This window comes from Arvicanthis niloticus, chromosome 21, assembly GCF_011762505.2.
Source record: "Arvicanthis niloticus isolate mArvNil1 chromosome 21, mArvNil1.pat.X, whole genome shotgun sequence".
Classification (NCBI taxonomy): Eukaryota; Metazoa; Chordata; class Mammalia; order Rodentia; family Muridae; genus Arvicanthis; species Arvicanthis niloticus.
This window is the reverse complement of record NC_047678.1, coordinates 5,690,131-5,701,716: the sequence shown is the minus strand read 5'-3', so window position 1 is coordinate 5,701,716 and position 11,586 is coordinate 5,690,131. Positions and strand designations below refer to the sequence as shown.

The following is an 11,586-nucleotide window of genomic DNA, read 5'->3' as shown; positions in this document are numbered from 1 at the left end:
GACACTATAATTAAAGTCTTGTCAAATTACAATCCCTGCAAGATGCAAGCGAGGCAGTATCCAATGTGGCCTTGACATGGACTGAGAGTAAGGCTCTTGGTTTTGGAAAAAGTACATATATATGGAGTGGGGAGGAGGGAAGTAGGGAAGGAAGAAGGGGAAGCAGCTACATATTTGGGGACAATTGGAAGGAATCCACTAGCTATTACTACCAGTGTTTATCCTCTTAAGGATTTTTGGTCAGTGGTGGGTAGAGGCATTCCTTGCCTCTGTCCAGTGTCTTAAAGATTATTATGAAAAATAATCTCAAAATATATGGTCAGGGGCTAGAGAGATGGCTCAGTGGGAGCACTTGTTGATCTTCACAAGGACCTGAGTTCAGTCCCAGCATGCACATGGCCCTCACAACTGAACTTCCAGCTCCTAGATGGATGATGCCTTCCAGTGTCCTCTGTAGGCACCTGCACTCATGTATCTGAACCAAAAGTGTCTGCTCCCTCCCTTTGTCTCCCTTTCTTGAAGATGATCTTAATCTTTTTGTAAAAAGGGCATTATCAATTGAATAGAATGGGAAAAAACTACAACCAAGATCAATTTTAGATTGATTATGGTTAATCCTATAAATGTATAACTATAGGCAGTTTTTCAACATAGTCAAGTAAACAAGTGTACACTGAGCAGTTATTGTGCTGTCAGTATCCTGTTGTCTATGACCCAATGACAGAGAATTTTAGTGTCCAGCAACTAAACCAAGAACAGATTTAGGAGGAAAATGGCAAATTTTATTTCAGACCTGTTTTGTATTAAAATGCATTCAACATGCAATAAACTCTTATTATAATATAGGTGTTATGTAATATTACTCTATAAAGGTAAATGAAACCTGGGGAGATAAGATGCTGACAGAGCTACACACAGCAGTTGTTAGGTAGGTGGGGTGAAACTAGCAGCCAGAGTATGTCCAGAGCCAGCTGTATGAGTGTATGACTGTTGCCTCACAGGAGCCTGTGCTCATCAGGGCTCTGCTAGTCCTGCAAGACTTTGGATGTCCTCCAACAGTATATGTGTCAACGACTTGGCCTCTACAGCGATGGCATTTGGCAGTGAGAGGTGGGGCCTATAATAAGAGAACCTTACAGCAATGGGACCGTGTTCTTAAATAGTTAAATAGGATTACAAGAACCCTTCCCCCATTTTTTTTCTTTCTGCCTTCTGGTTGGTAAGTGGTTTCTTTCCCCCCACCATGTACTTCTTCCATATGTTGCTGTTTGAGGAGGCAAAAGCAGTAAGATTGCTTGACCACACAGATCGAAACATACAGAATCATGATCTGAAATAAGCTTTTTCTTTTTGCAAGTTTATACTTGTAAGTATTTCGTTATAGTTATAGAAAGCTGACTAATACAGAAAGGAGGTAGCACATAGTGGATCATTGCTGTGGCTGTGATCAATGGCAGTATGGAGGAAGTCTTCAGAATTAGACATTAAGAGGTTATAGAATTCAAGAAAAAGCTTAAAAGACAGTTATTTGAGATTAATGGGTGATGCCATTTGGGAAACTAAAGATCAGAATGCTATTTAAAATGCTATTAAGAATGTAGGCAATAAATACTGCACTCATGAAGTTTCTGATGAAATGAGGAGTCAACTAGGAATTAGACTAGAAGCTCATTCTGGCTATGCCATAGTGACATAAGGCAGCATCTTGTTCATTTGGTCATGGCTAGTTTTTATCTGATAGCAAAAATGTCCAGGCAGTAAAACATCCTACCGTTGTATGGATATTACTGGGTGCTTTGGACAAGTTTACATGCGACCATTGCCGGCAATGGACAGAGTAGAAAGTTTCGCAGAATCTCCATGTCTTACAAAGTTGTAGTCATGGAGGGTGCAGTTGTTAGTAGCAATTTTAAAACACCAACTGTTTAAGATAGAACACATTAGGAAAGATTCCTGGATGCCATCTTAGAAATCTTCTCAGCCCTAAAGTCCATCATAGGCTTCTGAGGACAGAAATGCAAACCTGTGCCAGAGAATTTATATGGTTTGATTTTTTTTTTTAATGCCTCAGGGTACTCACATGTCCAAGACTGTTTCTCTAAGGCAGTGGTTCTCACCCTTCCTAATGCTGGGACCCTTTAATACTGTTCTTCTCATGTGGTGAACCCGACCATAAAATTTCTTCATTGCTACTTCATAATTGTGCTACTGTTATGAATTTTCATGTAAATATCTGATATGCAGGATGCCTGATTGGAAACACCCATGAAAGGATCACTCTGCCCCACAGGCTGAGAATCACCGCTCTAAGGCCTGTATTACCTGTGCTGAATAGGCAAGGCACTTAGAGGCTACTAAGCCACCATTTGAAAAGGCCCAGCACAGCCTGCCTGGAGGTATCTCGTGGCACTGTTCAAGTCATGATGATGTGAGAGAGCCCTAGTTTTCATATGCTAAAGGCTTGGTACCCAAAGTGCCACTATGAGGGCAGAGTAAAACCTCTGAGAGGTCAGACCTTTCTTGTAGGTCCCGAAGTCATTGCAGGCATACCTTCAAAAGGTATTGTGCTTCTCCTCTCCGGGACTTACTTGTGTTGGGTTTTGCTGCCTACTTGATGAGCTAAGCAGTTTTTCCTTGCCCAGCACTCTATCCAAGATCTGCTGTCTTGCAGGAGGACAGGAGTTAAGCCTTTTAATCATAAACTGGAAACTTCAGATTTATGATTCCAAATAGCCTTCTTCTTTTTGATCAGTTAAGCATCTTGTGCATTTTGTTATAGTGATGGGAAGCTAGCTATAGTGATGGCTCTAAGTCTAGAAATTCTTAATAACTTTATCTTTGAGTCTGTGTCTTGCAAGTAAAGTTGCATGGTATGGTGGGGCATGCATGTGCAAAGAAGAACCGATATGTATATGTACATCTGCCATTTCTTGCTTCCCTATTCCAGTGTTACATGCGGATTGTCTCCCGCTTAACCTTCTAGTGAGTTCACTTTGTGGGGAGATTGCAAGGATACAACACAATACGAATGTGTTCTATTTTGGACTGAGTAAGGGAAGAGAAAGAAACAGGCTGAGGGGCCATGCTACCACTCCAGTCTGCACGTGCAAGCTAGTACAAAATCATTCCTAAGAGAAGAATGACAAGAGAGCCAGACTCTTTTTCTAAGTCAAGCTGCTTCTTTGTGGCAACAAAACACTTGGAAAGGGACAATGACGGGAGAGAAAGCTGGGAAACCTCCATTTCTTCTCCTCCTATGTCTTCCATGATCATCAGTAAGCCAACTACAGTATTGTGTATGTGCACATCAACTCACGCACGTGAGACATACACCAATAAGCTGCACAAGAGAAAGGGTGTTTGAAGTGGCCCCAGCGTTCTGGGAGGGGCGGAATCCACAGACTGTGGCACACAGTAATAGGTTTCTGAATGGAATACTTTAGAATTTGAATTTAAAGTTGACATTGTAATAGAACAATATAATCCAAAACCCATGCTAATAATTTTAGATTTTAATTGTTTTCTTTCTTAGGAGGACAACATTAAATAGCAAATAAAAATGTTGCCAAGACAAGTGAAGAAAAAAAAAAAGAAAAGGGCTTTATGTGTTCATTATTTTTAGTGGTAACTTATAATGCATTTTGATCAAAAGTACTTGCATTTTGAATTTACTCAGGGCTCCCAGTCATGGAGCCGGTCTGGGGAGGCTTGTTAGCACACTGTGCAAATACAGTTCTGTTCCCGAGGTAGGAGGGCAGGAGTTTCCATGTTTGCGCTCCCAGCTGGCAGAGGGCCACCACTCCAAGGGACACTGCTCATTTCCCAAGTCTGTTCTTCTCGTTGTCTGTCCAGAGTCTGAGGACTCGCGACAGATGTGGAGGTGAAGTGGGTCCTACCTATTTTTAAGAAAGCAATATGAGAGTTACTAGAAGGAAGCCAGATTTCAGAAGGCCAAGGTTCAGTGGTAGAGCGCATGCGTAGCATACACAAGGCCCTAGGTTTGAGTTCCATTACTACAAAACAAAAAGACTTATGAAAACCAAGACCAATACTTAAAATCTTGTGCAATGCAGTCTAGGCAGAACACAATATCACTTTTAGGTTAGATAGCACACTTGAGCAAGACCTTTTAATTTTTCTCCTTTTTAAAAAATTTTATTGTTTAGAATTTTCTTTGCCATTAAGGAAAGACACTGGCAAATATGTCAATGCCCAGCACAGCAGGTTGTTCTCGGCACTTGGCACCTTTGGCCTTCTGTTATCCCGAGTGTAGCTGTAGGCTGCAATACACTAAACACCCTCAGTCTTTTCTCAAGATCAAATTGTATCCTATGGTAGATATTTGCCTGTAGCTGCCTAGAAATGGGAATTCCTTCTGTGTCTTTGAGAATTGTTTTCTCTTAACTCAAGGCCAACCAGCCCCATGGGACTCAGCTCTGCAACAGTTGCTTCATTAGCAGCTAATAAGTAAAAAGCTCGGGGCCAGAGAAAAGGGAAATTCCTGCCTTTATGATCCAAGGTTCAAGGTTAAGGCATTATAGGAGAGAGTGAACCTGGCTTGCAGAAAACCAAAGCACACCCTTCACTAATGAAAACACAAACTGCACATACCAGGAGACGTCTTTGAGTGATTATACCTAAAAGCTAATACAGCTCGGATGGAGCGTGTTAGATTTTTCAAACCTTTCCCAGAGTGTCATATTATAGCCTCTTACTCAGAACTAACTCCTGGATGAGGCTTTGCCTTTCAACAGGTTTGCTGATCACACAGGGGAAGCCAGAGCAGGAGCAACTTTGTTTCTATGGATTTGCCAGCACTGGCTCTCACGATCAGGAGCCGGTTTTCTTCAGTGTGAACAAGTTGAGATTTCATCTCAGCTGACAGCCACAGAATTGGACACTCTTGACAAATGAATCTGTTTGTTCACTCTAAGTGGTTTGAACCAAAAGATTTGACGGAAAAATAGTGAGGGAAAGATTATTATTTACATCTGAGATAGAGTGGTAAACTCATTTAACATGCACAACAATATTTGGCTTGAAATTACTTGAAAAATCAGAGTGTCCGGCATGGTTGTTCATACCTGTAATGTGAGCATGAGCGCTTAGGATGTAGAGGCAGAGGGATCAGAATTTGAAGGTCATCTTTGGCTACATAGGCAGTTTGGAGCCAGCCTGGACTCTGTGAGACCCTATATCAAAAACAAAACAAACAAAACCAAAAAGAAGCAAAAAGAAACAAACAACAAAAGCAAAACAACTAGAGATCAGGAGAGCTATCCTTTCATCAAGACCTCTTGCTTAATAATCTGACTTAAGGAAAAATCATATCTTTGGCCTGTCCACACCTCTCAATTTCCTTTCCCAACAGTAAAGCCAGAGCCAATGATCTGGCCGACTCTATAGACCACTTGGTTAGTAGTCTGCTCCAGACCCTTGCTGTTTGTCTTGTGTCTTCCGGATGCTGGCTAGACATTTTTCTTTCCATAGTTGGTCTTATTCATTTCAAATTTAGGACAATTACACATTTCATTATAGTCGACATATAAGTCTTAAGTTAATGAACACTGTTCAAATCCTATTGTACATGATGTATAAAATAACAGCAACAGAGAGGAAGGGAAAGAGAAATGGAGGGAGAAGGGAGAGAGCACATTGGGGAGGCTGGTTGACTGTAGAACACCATCTTGGGGTTTTCATTAGTCATTCCAAGTTCTCTAAGGAAGAATGTGGTGGGCAAGTCCAGGTATGTATGAACTGTTGCTGATGTCTGGCTCACCACCTGTGCCTCCTTATCCATGGGATAAAGAACACCAGCAGCCAGGCATGGTGGCACATGACTTTAATCCCAACACTTGGAAGACAGAGGCAGGTGGATGTCTGTGAGTTTGAGGCCCACTTGGTCCACATATCAAATTCTAGGCCAGCCAGGTTCCTTTCAGAAAAAGAATAGCAGTGAGATTGTCCTTGGGATCACATGATACTCACTGCTAAACCACAAAATTTCCAGCAAGCATGGGGTTGTCCAAGTGTGCCAGCCATAAGCCACCTACACAATTTTCCATATTAACATAGATTTTATACTGCTAATCACTTCATATTTTAAGTGTGCACCACTTCAGACTTATGAGAGTCAAGGCCATTTTAAAGGGAAACTTAAAGATGCCATTTTGCTTCCATCAAACTGGACTGAATTTTGGGAAGCATAAACTTGACCTTGTCTAGATTTCTATAGTTCTCTTGGTCCAGTGCAATGCCTATATGACAAGATTCATCAAATCGACTCCATCTTCTGACGTCACAGAGCTAGTACATGAATACTGTCTACACAGGAAGCCTAGACACTCCAAACGTTTATATGTATGAAAGAACGCAAAGATGAAAAGAGAGAAAAAAAAAAACATGTGACTTCAGGCTTTGACATTTCTTTTAATACCCTATTTGAAAAGACAAGGAAATGAATGTTTGCTAATGAAGCACTCTGGAAAACACTGTTGCTTATAGTAAGAATCAGTAACCTTCAGGAAGGGGTGCCGAGCACAGCCTTCCAGAAACGCTCATGTCAAGACGCTCAATCAAATTCTCACTGAAAGAATGGTGAAGAAAGGGCGGAGCAGACAGAAAAAGCAGTGACCTTTGAAAAGCTGTCACTGTTTGTGCTCAGATTCAAAGAACATTCCCTGTTTTCTTTGCTAAAAAAATTTTTTTTGAGTGTCCTCAAACTGAGAACTGGGGGCATCTTGTTTGGTTTTGGGTAGGAGAGTAATTACCATCCGCACCCCACAAATGTGAGTAAGCCTGCACAGAAATAAGCCATCCAAGTCCATGACGAACATCAAAATCGCAGACATAAGGAGCAGAGCAGAAAATTGTAGCGTGACAAAATAGCTCCATTTAATTATGTGAAATTACATAGAATTTTCATCTTCTGTAGAGGTGCTTTATTTAAACTTACATCTAAAGGCACGTCTTTTGGTTAATGCTACTTTCATTGCTAGTGAGGAAGTTGACAGGATGGAACCGGATTCCTTGACTTTACAATTTACATGGCGGTTTGCAATATTTAGCCCTTTTTCAAAGTTGGAGATTCACATTTATGAGAAACATGCTTAAAACTACAGGCCACCTGATGTCACCTTGCATCCAAGACTGACATTTCCCGGCCTGTTGAGGACTTCCTGTTCTTTCCCGCAGAACAAATGTCAGGCTTGGGTTCCAATATCTACTCAAAACTTTCACTTCTGGGGGACATCCTAGGAGAAGGTGTCGCTCCCTCCATATGAGGCATCAGAAGCCCCTGAAACTTCTCTTGGCAGCCCTGATTGCTGGGTCATTCCGAGAAAGGGTCAATATTGACCCAGTGTTATTATTCAGGACAGCTGCTGTCCATGACTGCATAGCTACAGGATGGAAATATGATGGCATCGACTGCACAGCTCAGTGAGCATCGTCACATATCAGCTCCCATGGCCCCTTCCAGGGGAAAGCATCAGCTTTCCATGAAGTGAGCTGTAGGTCTGCTGCTGACGGGACAAGGATGGAAGCAGGGACTGGGGCCCTACGGTTACGCTGAGTGAAATGTGATTTAGAATCTCTTTTCTAAGGATTAAAATAATAACTAAGGAAACATGAAAAGAAGATTGATTCGGGCACAGAGCACTTCTGCTTTCCCAGTGTCCTGTCTAAGCAGTCCTCACTGGAGTCCATGTCTGGCTTTACAACCACCCATAACTTCTCCATGATCCATAGTCACATTTAAGCAATCCAGAAAAGGCCCAGCCTACATATGATAACTAAAACCAAACTTAACTTAAAAAACTAAATAACTTTACAATAACAAAATAAATTCACAATAAATTAATAAATAACGGCTTTAACTGTGCATCACCCAAGGCCCCTCTACAAACTGTGGGTTTGTTCTTTGGGGCCACTCTAGCCCCCTGATAAGCCAGGGACTTGATGTTTTGTACAAGTCAGGCTCCTTCTTTTATTCCCATTTACATCATGTATGATGTGTGTGTGTCAAGGAGATAATCATAGAGATACAATTGTGTCCAACTCAGCACACCTTCACCTTCCAAGGCTGAGCATAACAGAGGTTCCGTTTTCTAGACTTGTTTTGCAATGGCTTTGCTAGCTGCCCTTATCTTGATGATCATTTAAGAAATTTTACTGAAGCACAGAAAGAGCAATACCAAAGGAACTGAGAGGGACTCCTATTGCCAGAACCAATTCTTTTTCTTCTGCATGGAGTCTTCTAAGGAGAACACACCAGCTACACTTCACCTTGACCTTCATTGTTAAGTCTAGATAAGACATTTTCTTAAGAAGAAACAACAGCAATTACCTTTCAGAGAAAGTGACTTGGCAAGCATGCTGTGTGGAGATGCCGACATTCCCCAGTCTTCCATATGCAATACATTTCCATCTACTCCTGCTTCCAGCCATGGACCAGGGCAGGGAGCCTGACCTAAGCTCACTCTGGGAAACTTGAAATTAGATAGACAAATACTGAGTTTGTCTGTGGTACGAAGCAAAGCCTTTCTTCAGTGAGTGGAGTGCGAGGCGATGAGTTACTTGAGAAGCAGTCAGCAAAGGGGCAGGAATGAAGGTGGCCTGCAGAGCGAAGGAGGGGAGGGACATGGAGGGCTCAAGGGCTGGAGGGAAGGCCAGAGACCAAAAGAGCAGAAGGTCTTCATGGGAACGTTTTCATCACCGGGCTTAAAGTTCCTCATAAAATTGGATTCTTTAGAACAAATTCTACCTTCCTTAAACAGTCATGAGTGGATTTCTTTGACAAAAACTGTGGTGACTAAGCAGCAAGGTGTGATCATCAGTACTTTAGCTTTAGTCCCAGCTGACCCTCAGCTCTGAGCTTGATTTAACAACTTGTTTTATATCACCTGAATCATAATCACCTTCACAGGAAGGCCCCATATCACACACTCCGCCCACGGTGATGAGTAGTGGATCAAGATTTCTTCCGGCTGGGAATGGATGATGCAAACGTTGACGTCAGCATCATTTGAGAAGCTTGTTATAGAGGCACAGGCTCTTTAACGGAAGTCTCAAGAGGTATAGTCCTGTTTCAATTTCACTTAGTTCAAAGAGTTATAATTACTACCTTGTAAAAAGAATCACAGTATACAGATGAATCTAAGCTTAATTTCTATAGTTCAGAATTGAAGAGTGAGGGCTTAAAGATTGCTTATTCAATACATAATCAGAGATGGGTCCCCTCTCAGAGTACTACCGTCTACTGCCTCCTTCCATCCCTCCTCCCTTGACAGTTAAAAACCAGCGATATGGAAAGATTGGCTAAGAACACAGGCAGTCAAGACCTGACCTTTAGGCAGCACTCTTTTGCTCTGAGGTAAAATTTTCACCGACAAAAGTTCAGCTTCTTGGCCAAATTACTGGCCAAGGGCTAGAGTCTGGGCTTCCTGTCATGAACTAAGAGAATGTGCTTCCTGGGAGGACACTGAGAAATCTACTGTGTGACCCAGCTGAGGGATACAGTAAGTGGAGGTGGCAGGGAACCTCAAGCACTAGTGGGGCTGCAGAACCCTGCTGATGGCACAGCCAGGCAGGGTTGGTTGGTTTGTTTGTTTTTGCATCAAGAATGGGGACTTTCTGAGAACCAATGTACAAAGAACTACAGAAGAGCTCATTGGCAACTTCCTCTAGAAGAACAGACCTGCCCAAGACAGACAACTTCAACAAGGATCCACAACCCAGTGAAGTGATTCTGTTAATAAAGGCTGACAACCTGAATTCGATCCCTGGAACTCACTTAACGGAAGGAAAAGACTAACTCCCACAAGTAAGCCTTTGTTTTCCACAGGTGCACTGAGGCACATAATCCCCCCCAACCCCCACAATTTAAATATAATTTAAAATGTCCATGGTATCCAGCAGGCTTAGACCAGTTAGCCTGTGGTTGAACAGGTGCTGATACCTGCTTGGCTGCTTATTCTCCATTTACCCTTCAAATCCATCTCTACCCTGACCAACCCTGTGGCTAGAGGGCCTGGCATCGAGGGACAGAATCACACGGAGGCTCATGGCTTCCATGTGCAGGCAGGTCAGGCCAATGGGAAGCACCTGCAGCCTTGAGGGATCAGGAGGGAGGAGCATTGACAAGCACCCTCTCTGCCCAGGCTGCTTCATGAACAGCTGGACCTTGTCTCTCCACTCAGATCTCAACTGCTGGCTTTCCTTCTTCCAGGGTCCACTCCTGGCTTCAGGTTAAAATGCTCATTCCTTGGTGCCCCACCTTTCCAAATTCCAGTGCCTTTAACCTGTTTATATCCTTACCAAAGTCCATTTATTAAGTGCCATCCAATTAAAAACTATGAATGTGACCTCCTCTTCATGCAGTGATCCCCCAAATAATAAACATTTGCATCTGAATAGAATGGCTTAAACTTATACAACCCTTAATTTAATAGTTGTAGAAGGCGAATTCTTTTCTTGAATTCTCCCTTCTGAGTTTAACGGCAGAGTTCTTGTGGGTGCACATGGACCCATGAGCGAGAAAGAGTTTGAAAGTGAGAAAGCTGCCAGATTTCCTGTTTTTGAAGTCACATGGAAAAGATTACCTAGTGCTGATGTTCACTGATGGCTTCTTTAGAGAACAGGAAAGCTATGCATTGGTAATACTTGGCATTGTTGGGTAAAGTATACATTAGTAGGTACTTCATTATATGGGTAACATACATGCTAACAAGTGAATTATCTCTTACTATGGCATTGCTCATGGTATGTACCCTAGCACAGCTGTGATCCGATGACTCCTTTACAAGGAAAATCATAAGTAATAATCAGTGTAATCACAACAAATAGTAGTTATAATCATAATATACATATAATTTTGAATCCTGATTTTTTCCACTTAAAGACACATAATGACCACGGTTTCCATGTTTCCACATAATTTTCATAATCATTACTTGCAAATTCTGCATTGTATCTAACCATGTGACTGCACCATGAATCACAGACCACTACTGTTCCATTTTCTCCTAGGCAGTTTTTCCATAATCTATATGAAATTTTACTGTGCACAAAGTAACATGAAATAACTGATTCGGCATGAGTTCTGTCCTTAGGGGAGTGTGATAAGTTGGCCTCTAAAACAAAGGAGTCCCATGGAGAAGTCACTTCTCAGAGAAAAAGCTGGAACGCATGCTTAGTATGGTAATAGTCCCTGTTTCAGAGAGAGAAGGGGGGGGGGTATAGTTCAATACAATACAATAATTGACACGTTACTTACATAGCCATGATAAATAATTCTATGAGCAATATCAGTGAGATTTGGGGGGAAACAATAGCTCATTATTTGGGAGCAACTGGTCTTCATGGGAAGCCAATTCATTCTTCTGTTCTGGAGAGCTCCACAAAACCCAATGAGAGAGAGCTAGTGTCAGTCAAGCGCATCCCTGTAAGCAGCTTAGAGGTCTGCTTCAAGGCAGCAAGTTTCAACTACAGTCGTCCTTGTGGCAGGAGTGACAGGAGGTGTCTGTCTTCTGTAGCTGCAGACAGTGACTATATTTCACAGGGAGTCAGAGCCAGAGGGAAGCATGA

At 42.2% G+C, this 11,586-nt stretch overlaps 1 protein-coding gene across 1 annotated transcript in view; it reads right to left on the bottom strand.

The window, feature by feature from the left end:
* Nucleotides 1-3,755: 3,755 nt before the first annotated feature.
* Bckdhb (branched chain keto acid dehydrogenase E1 subunit beta) overlaps nucleotides 3,756-11,586 on the bottom strand; it is a 205,975-nt gene continuing 198,144 nt past the window's right edge. The window contains exon 11 of the mRNA XM_076918034.1: nucleotides 3,756-3,896. The gene's annotated coding sequence lies outside the window, so the exon portion shown is untranslated. The remainder of the gene's footprint in view (nucleotides 3,897-11,586) is intronic.